Below are 12,212 nucleotides of genomic sequence, written 5' to 3'. Positions count from 1 at the left end.
CAGAAAGGGGTAGAGACAGAGAGAGAGGGGGCAGAGACTGAGAGAGAGGGGCAGAAAGAGAGAGGGGCAGGCAGAGAGAGGGGCAGAGAGGTGGGGGGAGAAAGTGTGGGGAGACAGAGGGGGAGAGAGAGGAGGGGGTAGAGAGGGGGAGGGGGGAGAGGGACCCGACCCAAGACCTCTAGTACAGGGCCTGACTTGCTCGTTCTTCACTCGCAGTGTGTGGAATATAGCGCGTGGAACACAGTGCGCAGATCCATTGTGATGTCATCAGCAAAAGACGTCGTTTTTTTTTCAAAGTTTTTCAGATTTGTGAACATTTTCATTAATAACTCTAGAAATAAAGCATGAATTTTTCAGATAAGGCGGTTTTGAAATCCATGGGATAAATCTGTACTGGAATATGTAAAAATGTTACCGTCGGCGCGTCGTTTTTTTCGAGAAGATGTGATTATACACACACACACACACACATCCAAGATCAGAGTTTTATAATTATAGAGATAGATAGATATGATTGTATCAATTATATGCTTTTGTTAGTTGAAAATTTGTTAAATGAAAACTATCCTCAGTGAACTATATTCCATTTGCCACTGCGCAATCATTGGTTGCAATCTGCCTTACAACCACCATGATTATTATTTCTTTAAGATTGAAAAAGAATCACTGCAGATGTACTAGTGTTAAATAATGGGATTAACCATGATTTATCCTTAACATGCTAACTCATACGTGCAGTATTACATGCTTTTAAATTGATGAATAAAATATTTTTCATAATTTTAAAAAGAGACTAGCTTTGCTTTAGCATTTTGGAACGTAGAGGAGAGACACCAGCAACTGAAATGAACTAGCACTGTCTGCAACGTGGACATCCCAAGATGTGTTCCCAGTTGCTGATTTCCAGAACGACGTTCAACTGCTGCCACTTTGTTGCCAGCTGCCAGAAATGGAGGAGCTGCAAAATAAAAAGGATAAGAATGGAATTAAATTATTTTAGCAGCTGGATGTTCAATTTAGCCATAGCGATGGTTTGTTCATCTGATCACCTTCTTCATTGAATTTATCCCTTTGACATAATTTAACTTGAATGAGAAAAAACCCCGATGAATAATAGACAATAGGCAACGTTTCGGCCGAAACCCTTCTTCAGACGAAGGGGCCTGAAGAAGGGTTTCGGCCCGAAACGTTGCCTATTTCCTTCGCTCCTTAGATGTTGCCTCACCCACTGAGTTTCTCCAGCACTTTTGTCTACCCATATAATTCTGCTTCCAAACTACCACCTGAAAGAGGAGGGGGAATTGGCCTTATGGACACTGCGTCATCCACGAACCGCCTCCGCTCCACCCCGGGCGATCACATTATCCGCTCACTACACCCCGGGAGTTAACCGTGCTCACCAAGGATCTTATAGCGGAGCAAGATGGCCTACTCCTACGCAAAACACGTAGTAAGGTCATGGGCAGATTCATGGGTGATTATAGGACCCATTTTAGCAACCAGCCTCCGCCATCTTGTTCCGCCATCTTGCCTCCGCCATATTGCTTCCGCCCAAAGATCGGATCTTTGCTTCCGCCCAAAGATCGGATCTTTGCTTCCGTCCAAAGATCGGATCTTTGCTTCCGCCCAAAGATCAGATCTTTGCTTCCGCCTCCGCTCTGGAATCTAAAGTATCTTCTCTTTGTCCATGGCGGCGTCCACATCTACTAGTCCTGTGGTAAATTGTTCCAATCGTCAATGTAGGCGACCCGACTTGTCTTTCTCCAGGTTCCCCGTTAAGGAGGAAAGGTAAGAAAACATTTATTACTTCTGTGGCATATTGAAAATTTTATTTAACCTGTTCAATCTCTCACTGTAGTTAGATCATTGAGCTCAGATAATCGAGTCCTCATGGCACCATCCTCTTAAAAATCTTCTCCTCAAGAGTATTTTCTTTCTACCTCCGTGTTATTTAATGCAGAATATGAACATATTGACTCTGTTTTGTACTGAGAATTGTATTAAGTCTGCCCGAACTTTCACTATAGTTCAGATCTTAGAGCTGGGTGCCCCCCTTTGTCTAAGAAACAGTCGAGGCCTCATGGCAACATCCTTGTACTGACTCTGTTTAGTACTGAGAATTTTATTAAGTCTGCCCGAACTCTCACTATAGATCAGATCTTCGAGCTGAGTGCTCCCCTTTGTCTCAGGTACAGTCGAGGCCTCAATAGACAATAGTTGCAGGAGTAGGCCATTCGGCCCTTCGAGCCAGCACCGTGGTCATGGCTAATCATCCACAATCAGCACCCCGTTCCTGCCTTCTCCCCATATCCCGACTCCGTTATTTTTAAGCCCTATCTAGCTCTCTCTTGAAAGCATCCAGAGAAGCTGCCTCCACCGCCCTTTGAGGCAGAGAATTCCACAGACTCACCACTTTCTGTGAGAAAAAGTGTTTCCTCGTCTCCGTTCTAAATGGCTTACTCCTTATTCTTAAACTGGGGCCCCTGGTTCTGGACTCCCCCAACATCAGGAACATGTTTCCTGCCTCTAGCGTGTCCAAGCCCTTAACAATCTTATATGATTCAATACGATCCCCTCTCATCCTTCTAAACTCCATAGTGTACAAGCCCAGCTGCTCCATTACCTGCATGCTTACTTTCCTAGACTGATGTACAAGGAACCCCAGATCCCGTTGTACTACCCCTTTTGCCAACGACGCCATTTAGATAGTGCTGGAATAGGTGCAGGAGTACTAGTTTCCTCATGGCAACATCCTTGTAAAAATCTTCTCAAGAGCATTTTCTTTCTACCTGTTATTTAATGCAGAATAAGAACATATTGACTGCATGATATTTTCTGTAATTTCAGATGTCGACAGTGTGTCCAGAATACTCGCCGACATGATCTCCTACACTGAACTGCGGAGTATTTGTCAAATAACTGCCATCTTATGTACATTGTGTGAAATTGTGATTTGTTAGCTGCACAAAACAATGCAAATGGCGATTTATTTATTATTGTATCTACGTTGGACGTTTGCTCTTTGGTGTAAGCAGGAGTGGGGCTATCATTGTGTTACATACATTGAATTGTACATCACTTTCACTGGTTAGCTAATATGCTGATCACTGCAACCCTGTATCTTTCGCGCACAGAATAATGTGAATTATGTAAATCTTACTATGCATGTCAGAAATAAAGTGTTAACCATGTTAATGGATTTCTATTATGAATTATTTAAAATTGAGTGGGTTGGTGCAATATTGGTGCCATATGCTGCTAATGTGTCGTTATCAGATACTCAGTGCTAAAAAGAGAAATAAATCACAATAAAAGCGAAAAGATGTTCCTTCCACAGCGTGCGGGGTGTCTAGCCTGGATCAGCACGGCCGAGACACCAAAGTGAAGTTGCGGGGAGGTTTACAATGTTTTTTATTTAATGTTGTCCCTTGTCTAGTCTGAAATAAAGTTCATCATTGGATATAAAAATCTGAAGAAATGTAAATGTGTGTGTTATATTATTATATACATCTATATCACATTAATGTATGTGTGTTCTTTCCAGCACAATCTAATCAGTTGTATGCTCGCTGAATAAAACCATCCTTAAGTTATACATCATTTGTAAATCTTGCTTAAACAAATTTAATTTTGTGAAATACTTAATTTAGATAACCCCACCATTTACAGACAGATCTCATTCCACTCTCTGGCTATTGGGAAGACCAGACCCATTTTATTGTTGAGAAACAACTCCTTAGACACAAAAACATTATGTAACATTCCAGGGCTAGAGCAATGGAATCTTCATATTGCTATTATTTTCTCAAATGAATGAATGAATGAATGAATCTCTTTATTGTCATTGCACATGGTACAACGAAATTTAAAAGTTAAAAATACTGCAGTTGTGAACAGTGTGATTAGATGAATGAATTACAGAGTGCGAGTCGGGTCGGGTAGGTTCCGGTTACTTCAAAATCAACTCACAGCATATGAGCCATTTAAAAAGAAATTATTTAAAAAACATTAAAAAAGAAAATTACCAGTCAAATTTTATAAACATTTTATTCTTTAAAAAGAACTAACAGAATTATGAATCTAACCCTGTATCACACACACAGACTGTTGATTACGCTGCGAGTCGGGTCGGGTAGGTTCCGGTTACTACAAAATCAACTCAAACACAGCTTATGAGCCATTTAAAAATAAATGATTTAAAAAACATTAAAAAAGAAAATTACCAGTCAAATTTTATTCTTTAACAAGAATTAACAGAATTATGAATCTAACCCTATATCACACACAAACTCACTGTTCCCCCACAACATTGATTACACTGCGAGTCGGGTAGGTTCTGGTTACTGGAATGGACGAAAAAAATGTCCACGTTCCGCTCCGTAGCGTACTACACGTCAGCCCATTGCATTTCGCAGGAGTGGCCTATCTTGCTCCGCTATAAGATCTTTGGTGCTCACTACACCCCGGGTTCTCGCCGAACCAAACCTGCTCCGTCCACCCGCGCGCCCACTGTAACCGCCAGCTCCACCCGCGCGCCCGCTGTAACCGCCAGCTCCACCCGCGCGCCCGCTGTAACCGCCAGCTCCACCCGCGCGCCCGCTGTAACCAAAGGCTCCACCCGCGCGCCCACTAACCGCCAGCTCCACCCGGTCCATCCTCCCGCGCGCCCGCCTCCTCTGACCTGTCCAACCGTCACCGGCTCTCACCGCACCTTCACCGCATCGCCGGCTGCAGGACTCGGTACATACAAACCCACCCGTGAGATGTTGTCATCGCCGTTTGACTGCGAGGGGGCAGGGGAGGCAGTGGAGTGTGTGTGTGCGAACAGACCCTTCAGGCCCTGGACACTCAAGTCAGGGTATCACACAGACAGACATCAGGGTCTGACACAGACAGCTATATGAGGGTCTCACACAGATACCACACCAGGGTATCACACAGACAGCAGGGCCTCTCAAAGATAGGTCCCTTCACACAGGTATCAGGTCTCTAACATGCAGACATCAAGGTCTGACAGACACAGGACTCTCACACAAACAGATAAGGTATCAAGGTGACAATTACTTTGAAAAAGTGCAATTAGGAGACAAGAGAAAAAGAAGTAGAGCATGTGTAGAGATATAGGTATGTTGCAAAGCCTACCTGAAGCGACGTTGAAGATCTGCTGCTGAGGGTGTGCGCGATTTTGGCGCCGTTTAGAGGGGGCGGGTTTAAAACGCGATTTTCTCTAAGCTGTTCCAATCGAAAATTCAGCCTAGTTAATTATTAACGAAAAATCGCTGGAAGACCCCGTCGCAAAAGCTATTATTAGGTTTAAAGGCCTTGAATAATAGTTATAGTAGTTTAAAAATCAATCTCTAAACCCGCGACCGCCAGCAACCGCAGGGTCTCATAAAGCAAATAGCAGAAGTTAGGTTGTATATTTTTACATTCAAAAGGGCTTCTAAAGATCCCTTTATACAAAGTTTAATATTGCGAGTAGCTCAATTTGGGCCCATTATATCGCGCAGTATTTTTCTGGGCATTTGGGGCACAAATCTAGCGCAATGTGAACGTTCTAAACCAGCGCGTTCCACAGGGACCCACTGGAAAGCTGATTTAAATGGGCATTTATTTACAGCAATTAAACACTAAATTCCTTCCATTTGGTCTATAAATTAATGTAAATGAGATTTAAAAATCATGTTTTATTGTGAATTATTTGTGAATATTATTTGGACATTTAGGCTATTTAAAAATGTTAATCATTTATTAAGAAATGGATAGATGTTTAGATCTAGTAATTGAAGTCTGAAATTAGCTACAATTAGGTAACTAACTAATTATATGCTTTAATTTCAGGTCATCCAAGTAAGATTATTTTATATTTGTTTCAGAATGCTTCAATCTATGATAACTGAAAATTTCATTCAGTTCTCTTAATTTTTAAGAAAGTTATGGGCTTTTGACTGTTCACGATCACAGCTTTTTTGTTATGTCCATAGAAAATCAATAGGGAACAAGATGCTCATTTCCCAGTATGAAAATGGCCATAACTTTTTAAATACTTGAGATATGAAAGTGAATTAGGTGTCAAATTAAACTTATTTTTATGCTTTATCTGATGGGATAAATTACAGACTTGATTTTTAAAATCTCAAAATTTTGTAACATTGCTAAGAGATATGGCTAAAGACAGATTCTGAAGAAGGGTAGGTCCAAAATGCTGGAGGAACACAGCATCCCTGGAGAACATGGATCAGTGATGTTTTGGGTCAGGAACCTTCCTCAGACTGATTGCAGAGATGTGAAGAAAGACAATAGGTGCAGGAGTAGGCCGTTCGGCCCTTCGAGCCAGCACCGCCATTCACTGTGATCATGGCTGATCATCCACAATCAGTATCCCGTTCCTGCCTTCTCCCGATATCCGTTGACTCCGCTATCTTAAAGAGCTCTATCTAACTCTCCATTGAAAGCATCCAGAGAATCAGCCTCCACTGCCTTCTGAGGCAGAGAATTCCACAGATTCACAACTCTCTGGGTGAAAAACTTTTTCCTCATTTCCGTTCTAAATGGCCTACCCCTTATGCCCCCAACATCGGGAACATGTTTCCTGCCTCTCGCATGTCCAATCCCTTAATAATCTTATATGTTTCAATAAGATCCTCTCTCATCCTTCTGAATTCCAGTGTATACAAGCCCATTCGCTCCATTCTTTCAACATATGACAGTCCAGCCATCCCGGGAATTAACCTCGTGAACCTACGCTGCACTCCCTCAATAGCAAGAATGTCCTTCCTCAAATTTGGAGACCAAAACTGCACATAATACTCAATGTGTGGTCTCACCAAGTCCCTGTACAACTACAGAAGGACCTCTTTGCTCCTATACTCAACTCCTCTTGTTATGAAGGCCAACATGTCATTAGCTTTCTTCACTGCCTGCTGTATCTGCATGCTTACTTTCAGTGACTGATGTACTCTGTTAAACTTATCTGCCATTTCCTTGTTCCCCATAATAAATTCACCTGTTTCTGTCTTCAAGGGACCCACATTTGTCTTAACTATTTTTTTCCTCTTCACATACCTAAAGAAGCTTTTACTATCCTCCTTTATATTCTTGGCTAGCTTACCTTTGTATCTCATCTTTTCTCCCCGTATTTCCTTTTTAGTTATCTTCTGTTGCCCTTTAAAAGTTTCCCAATTGTCTGGCTTCCCACTCATCTTTGCTATGTTATACTTCTTCCCTTTTATTTTTATACCGTCCTTGACTTCCCTTGTCAGCCAAGGTCGCCTCTTACTCCCCTTAGAAAGTGAGAATAGTCAAAATGTCTAGAACACCTATAGCTTTCTTTCCTCCCACCAATACAATCAGTCTCAGGAAGGATCCCAACATGAAACATCACCCATCCTTTTTCTCCAGAGATGCTGCCTGTCTCGCTGAGTTACGCCAGCATTTTGTGTCTTTCCTTGGTAAACCAGCATCTGCAGTTCCTTGGTTGTACAGTCTGAAGAAGAGTCCCAAACCGAAACGTCACCTATTCATGTTCTCCAGAGATGTTGCCTGACCCGCTAAGTTACTCCAGCATTTTGTGTCCTTTTTTAAAAAAAGACAGAGATTTGAGTGGATTCCTACATTGCTCCAATGATATACAATGCAAGATTAAAGTACAATTTGGGCACATTGCAATCCTCAAGACTCAATTAGGAGACTAGTTCAGTAACCACTCTTTTTTCTCTCCACACATTTGGCTATATCTTTCTATTTCTATTTCTTTTTTTCTATCCCTGATTTCCATTTTTTAAAGTAATTGTCACTGGCAATTTTAATTTGCATTCCATCACAGCCATTGTTATATTGTCTCCACCATTCCTCCTCTCTACGATTTAAAGCACAACTATTTTATCATTTTTCTTGATAGATGAAGTGTTAATCACCTGAAATGTCTACCCTGTGTCTCTCATCGGGAAACCTACTGTTTGACCGGCTGTTTGACTAGAAAACTATTTTCTTCTTATGTTATTTATCCACAGCTTTCAACCATTGCGATAATTGTCTGATTCTTAAATTGCCAAACATTACTTCAAGAAGATGTTTGCTAAGATATCAAAATTAATCTCCAAACCGAAGGTAATTATAAAATGCCATAGTGTTATTTTACTGTCAGTCCACACCAGATTATCTTGAAACATAGAAACATAGAAAATAGGTGCAGGAGTAGGCCATTCGGCCCTTCGAGCCTGCACCGCCATTCAATATGATCATGGCTGATCATCCAACTCAGTATCCTGTACCTGCCTTCTCTCCATACCCCCTGATCCCTTTAGCCACAAGGGCCACATCTAACTCCCTCTTAAATATAGCCAATGAACTGGCTTAAAACTACTATCTGTGGCAGAGAATTCCACAGATTCACCACTCCCTGTGTGAAATTTATTTTTCTCACCTCGGTTCTAAAAGACTTCCCCCTTATCCTTGATGTCCTTGGTGTCCTTGAGACTCTTGAAAGGCGCCCATAAATAAAATGTATTATTATTATTATTATTATCCTTAAACTGTGACCCCTTGTTCTGGACTTCCCCAACATCGGGAACAATCTTCCTGCATCTAGCCTGTCCAACCACTTAAGAATTTTGTAAGTTTCTATAAGATCGCCCCTCAATCTTCTAAATTCTAGCGAGTACAAGCCAAGTCTATCCAGTCTTTCTTCATATGAAAGTCCTGCCATCAGAGGAATCAGTCTGGTGAACCTTCTCTGTACTCCCTCTATGGCAATAATGTATTTCCTCAGATTAGGAGACCAAAACTGTACGCAATACTCCAGGTGTGGTCTCACCAAGGCCCTGTACAACTGCAGTAGAACCTTCCTGCTCCTATACTCAAATCCTTTTGCTGTGAATGCTAACATACCATTTGCTTTCTTCACTGCCTGCTGCACCTGCATGCCTACTTTCAATGACTGGTGTACCATGACACCCAGATCTCAACATGGCCCTTGTGGCTACAGGGATCAGGGGGTATGGAGAGAAGGCAGGTACAGGATACTGAGTTGGATGATCAGCCATGATCATATTGAATGGCGGTGCAGGCTCGAAGGGCCGAATGGCCTACTCCTGCACCTTTTTTCTATGTTTCTATGTTTCTGTGTTAATATTGCGAACTATGTTGCACGGTTTTCGTGCTATTATGATTGGTCAAGGAGAGGGGCCTTGCCCAAACTGTTTACTTTACCTGGTATAATGTTTCTTTACTTAATAGAATTATTTCCCACTAAGTGCTTTCTATCAAAACTATGTTATGTGATGTTTTGTGATTGGGTTAGGGAACTGTCAATTAACGAATTTTGTAATCCTTATTGATAATTGGCTTGTAGGGGTTGCACCCCCCCCTCTCCCATGTATTTTCGCGCCAAGGATCCTGAAGCGTATAAAAGAGGGGAGAGCACATTGGGTGTGCCGATCTTCTGGGATAGCGCATTGGAGTGTGCTGATCTTCTGGAGGTGTTCTATTTGCATGAGGCTGATGGGCTCGAATCAGTAGAGACAAGGATCGGACCCGCGGTATTGTATTAGCTATTGTATTGGTGTTGTATAATAAAGAGAGTTGGATTCCAGTGTTTTGTATTCGGTGTTTGAATGAGCCAGACTAGGGGGGTAAGATTAGTAACCGGAATTACACCTGGATTAGCTGCAGGGAGAGGTTGGACAAACTTGGATTGTTTTCTCTGTAGTGACGGAGGTTGTGGGGAGACCTGATAGAAGTATATAACATTTTGAGAGGCATGGATAGGGTAGGCAATCAGAATCATACTTCCTGGATGGAAAAATTAATACTACAGGGCATAGTCTAAAGGTGAGAGGGCAAAGTTTAAAGGAGATGTGTGTGGCATGTTTTTTTACACAGAGGGAGGTGAGTGCTTGGATCGTGTTGGTGGAGGTGATGGTTGAAGCAGACATTTAAAGTGACATTTAAAAGACTTTTAGATAGGCATATGGATATGCAGGGAATGGAGGAAATAGGCTATCTACAGGTCGATAAGTGCTGGTCTTGGCATCATGTTTCGTGTGATATTGTGGGCGAAGGGCCTGTTCCTGTGCTGTACCATTCTCTGTTCTATAGTCAAATATATCTGCTTACAGACCTGCTATGTTGCTGCAAGTAAGAATTTAATTGTTCTGTTGACGATTGAACACTCTTGAATTTTGCCTCCTATCACTTCTCTATTTAAGTTTGAAGGATATATGGACAGCAAAGGGCTTAGAGAACTTTTATCTTCACCCCTTTGTCCTCAGGATATTAAATGCTATTGGAAATACCTGGGTGCCTGCTGCTCTGCCATCTCTTCCATTGAGCTGCCAAAGCCCTTAGAATGACGTACTGTATATATCTTCCAATCGAAAAGCACCACCTCCAAAGCGACAGGTGGCACTTGAATCGATGTTAGCAGTTTTCCGTACGGGCAAAATATCCAGTGCTGACTGATTATTGAAAACATGTTAAGACGGTTGTAACATTAATTTTTTGTCTTACCCAGATTAGAAGGAGGCAGAGTATTTATGCATCATGATGCCAGTGGTTGTTTTACAGCTCTAACCAATTTAGACTGGCTTTGTTTTAAAAGAAAAACAATCCTTAAATATTGTATGCATAATATTCGTTATTATTAAGCATATTGCCCTACATGACTAGCTGCATTTGTACGCCATGTTGCGCACCATTTTAAAGAAGCCCTGTTAAGGATTAAGGTGGATAAATCACCAGGGCAAAAGCGATCTATCCTTGGTTAATGCGAGAGGCATGAGAGGGGATTGCAGGAGTATTGACAAAGATTTTTGTATCTTCTCCAGCTACAGGTGAGGCCCTATAAAACTGGAAAATAGCCGAAGTCCTTTGTTTTAGGGAAGTAGAGGAAATTATAAACTGGTGAACCTCACATCAGTGGTTGAGAATCTATTGGAAAGGATTTTTCAGGATAGGATTTACTCGCATTTGGAATAACATGGGCTAATTAGGGATAGACAGCATGGCTTTGTCCACAGACGATCATGTTTTACATACTTGAATGAGGTGATGATGAGGGCAGTGGATGTTGTCTACATGGATTTTAGTAAGACATTTGATAAAGTTCATAATGGTAGGTTGATCCAGAAGATTAAGATGCATGGGATCCTCAGTGATTTGATCACATGTTCCGGTTCTGGATTCAGAACTGGCCTACTCATAGAAGACAGAGGGTTGTGGTGGAAGGGTGTTATTCTGTTTGGAGTTTAGTGGTCTTTGAAGTTTTATAGCAATCTGTGCTGGGACCTCCATTGTTTGTGTTACATATAAACCACTTGCATGTAAATTAAGACGGGTTTAATTTAGTTTAGTGATACAGTGCCGAAACAGGACCTTTGGCCCACTGAGACTGTGCCAACCAGCGATCCTCGTAAGCTAACACTATCCTACATCCTAGGGACAATTTTTAATTTACAGAAGACAAATAAACCTACAAACCTGTATATCTTTACCGTCAAGTGGCCAACGTACAAACTCTGTAAAACAGCACCCATAGTCAGAATGAACCCGGTGTATCTCTGGAGAGAAGGAATGGGTGATGTTAGGGTCTCGACCTGAAACGTTACCCATTCCTTCTCTCCATAGATGCTGTCTGTCCCGCTGAGTTACTCCAGCTTTTTGTTTCTATCTAAGGTAATGACTACCGACTGGTGGCACTAATGTCAGTAATGAAGTGCTTTGAGAGGTTGGTTATGGCACATATCAACTCCTACCTTAAGAACCTGAACTGCCAATTTGTCTATCTCCACAATGAATGAACAGAGATGCAATCGCACTGGGTCGCCACTGGAAACTGAACAATAAAAGCACACATGTCAGGGTGTTCATTGACTACAGTTTGGCATTCAATACCATCATCCCATCCAAACATTACCAAGTTCAGGGAAATGGATCTCTGTGCACCACAATTAGTATGACTTGGCAACAACACCTACTCCTTAGTAATGATCAGCACAGAGGCACCTCAACGCTGTGTGCTCAGTCAGTTAGCTCTGCTCATCATATACCCATGACTGTGTAGCCATGACAGTTTCAACTCCATCTTTAAATTCACTGAAGACACTGCTGTTGTTTGAAAGTTGTGGGTAATGATGAGTCAGAGTACAGGAGGGAGATCGATTGTCTGATTAAATGATGCCAGAACAACAACCTCGCTCTCAAGGTCAGTAAGA

At 41.8% G+C, this 12,212-nt stretch overlaps 1 long non-coding RNA gene across 2 annotated transcripts; it reads right to left on the bottom strand.

Annotated features, from left to right (window-relative positions):
- Positions 1 to 770: 770 nt before the first annotated feature.
- LOC116973545 lies at positions 771 to 4,784 on the bottom strand. Of its 2 annotated transcripts, none has more exons than XR_004412074.1 (2): positions 4,682 to 4,784; positions 771 to 958 (listed from the first exon to the last, which is right to left on the bottom strand). It is a non-coding gene; the product is annotated as an uncharacterized LOC116973545 (long non-coding RNA). The 2 variants fall into 2 exon arrangements; XR_004412073.1 differs by lacking the exon at positions 4,682 to 4,784 and adding an exon at positions 4,295 to 4,665.
- Between the last annotated feature and the right edge of the window lie 7,428 nt (positions 4,785 to 12,212).

This window comes from Amblyraja radiata, chromosome 5 (assembly GCF_010909765.2).
Source record: "Amblyraja radiata isolate CabotCenter1 chromosome 5, sAmbRad1.1.pri, whole genome shotgun sequence".
NCBI lineage: Eukaryota > Metazoa > Chordata > Chondrichthyes > Rajiformes > Rajidae > Amblyraja > Amblyraja radiata.
Note: the sequence above shows the minus strand (reverse complement) of the source record. Positions and strands in the feature narration are given on the sequence as shown.